The 2,327-nt window shown below is 46.6% G+C and overlaps 1 pseudogene; it reads left to right on the top strand.

The window, feature by feature from the left end:
• Positions 1 to 415: 415 nt before the first annotated feature.
• LOC118631904 lies at positions 416 to 539 on the top strand (annotated as a pseudogene).
• Positions 540 to 2,327: the final 1,788 nt, after the last annotated feature.

Here is a 2,327-nt window from a genome sequence, read left to right on the forward strand (position 1 = left end):
ACTAGGGAAGGAAGGATGGGAGATGTGATGACACAGGTCCTGGAAGTCTGGGGGCATCAGTGACGGAAGTCTTGGGTGGGGGAGGAGCTTTACACATGCAACGAGAGGAGACCCTCCGGCAATGGATTTGGTCCACAAAGGCGTCTTCTTGGTACAGACCCAGCATCCCGCACCCAGCTCAGTTCCCAGCACTCAAGGGAAGACAAGGCCCAGCATTCTCTGGCCCCTGTCTGTGTCTCTTCCTCAGCAACGTTCATCTCGTGGCACACGTAAGCTAATTACTAAAATTCCGCGCACACCAAAAAATATATTGTTTGCCAATCTGACAAAAAAAGAGGCATAATTTTTATTCATTCATACTGGACACATATTGTTGTGTTGGCTGTTGTCATTTTTCTATTGACAATCTGAGGGAGTCTACGGCCATACCACCCTGAACGCGCCCGATCTCATCTGATCTCGGAAGCTAAGCAGGGTCGGGCCTGGTTAGTACTTGGATGGGAGACAATCTGAGGGAAAAGAGGTCAGTGCTGCTGACTAAATAGTCAGGTGGTACATGTTTTAAAAATTCTTGCGCACACCAGTGTTGAAAATTGCTCCTCTTACTTCATCTTGAACTACTATGCTCCATGGTCAGCCAGCTCTCGCCACACTGGGCTTCACTGCATCCCCCGCCCCCCAATCTCCAGTTTCTTTGTTTACTATCTTATCTCTGCCTGGACACCCTGGCCGCATCCTCAACCGATTTCCCACGTGCGTCTCTTTCTTCCCACTCACTTAGCCTCTCACATGTACCGCTGCACGAATGCCTGAGCTCCTACCTGTAACACTACTCCCCGGTCCCGGTCCCGTCACCCTACTTTATAGCACTATTGCTAATTGTTTCTTTTTTTATCCTCACCTGAGGACATTTTCACATTTAACTTCAGTTAGAACAGGAGGAAAAGAGGGAGGAAGAGAAAGAGAGAAATATCAATAGGAGAGAGACACACCGACTGGCTACCACCCACATAACCCCAACGGGGGCTGGGGACGAGCCGCAACCCCCATACATGCCCTTAGCGGGAACTGAACCCGGGTCTCTCTGGTTTGTGGGCCTACGCTCCAATCTCTGAGCCAAACTGGCCAGGGCGCTAATGGTTTCTTTATTTGTTCATGCGCATATCACCCATTTTTTGTGTATTTGTCTCTACACCAGAAAGTCTATAAAGGCAGAAGCTTAATCTGCCTGCCTTATCTTCACGCCCTAACATTTAAAATAGAAAAGGCAGTCAATATTAGGTGACAAAAATGAATTGATGACTGTTCGAAAAAACTGTTGCTAAAATGCATTCACAATTTTTCAGCACCAGGAGCACAGTGTCTCAGAAAAGCCCCCATGATTCATGAACGGCCCTCTGTAGCCCCGCAAGAGTAGGATCTGGTTTGGTATCCCCAAGCCAGCTTATCACACTACATCTGCATCTCAGTGTGTGCATTCAGTGGCCAAAGATGAACTGCTCATAAGGGGAGTAAGCAAATGTTTGGCAGGCTCATTTGCCAGAGTCATTGCCACTGATTAAAAAGCAATTAATTATGGGAATTAAGGGAAGAGAATGGCCTGCATGTCCCTGGCCACCTTTCTTATTTTTTGGAATGACTCGTGCGGCCCAGGGCAAGTCAGGACATAAAAGTAAAAATAAACCATGTGCTCTCAAGCCGTCTGAGGCTTGGACAATGAAACGGACGAGGTGGTAGGTCAGTAGATAAGGTGAGCTGACGATAGAAGATATTAAACAGCCTGCCTCTGAAGTTCAAATGAACAGAGGGAGAAAAGGACTCTTCAAATGAAAAGAAAAAAAATAGCATGGGTTAAAAAATAGAAGATTTACTACGCTGGGTGAACCGAAGAGACCCATGCGACGTGCTGTCCTGGGAGGAAGCAATTGAGATAAGCCCCTTCCAGCTCCGAGTAGAGGGTATTGGTTTGAAAGCAAAGGGGCTTTGTCTCTTCCACTCGGTCCATTTGGGTTTTTGTTTTCTGCTTCACTTGACCTTTGAGTCTTGCTCAAGTGATTTTTGACCTAGTTGTGGTGTGGGGACCTGAAGCTCTGTAAAACAGAGCTCATTGGATTTCATTGTTGAGCCAGTGTGAAATGCCTTCACTTTTCCCCTATTTTTAAAAATGTGTCCCACCTCCGTTAAATCAAACCAGTCTCTTCAGTGTAAGGTTGCAAATAATGACTTATCATTTGAGTACCTTCCAGAGTTAAGAAACGAGTTTAGAGATCATTCAGCAAGTCCCCTGCTCTGCAGACATTGTGTGGATGAGCACAGTAAGCCACAGA

Source organism: Molossus molossus, unplaced genomic scaffold, assembly GCF_014108415.1.
Source record: "Molossus molossus isolate mMolMol1 unplaced genomic scaffold, mMolMol1.p scaffold_m16_p_16, whole genome shotgun sequence".
Lineage (NCBI taxonomy): Eukaryota > Metazoa > Chordata > Mammalia > Chiroptera > Molossidae > Molossus > Molossus molossus.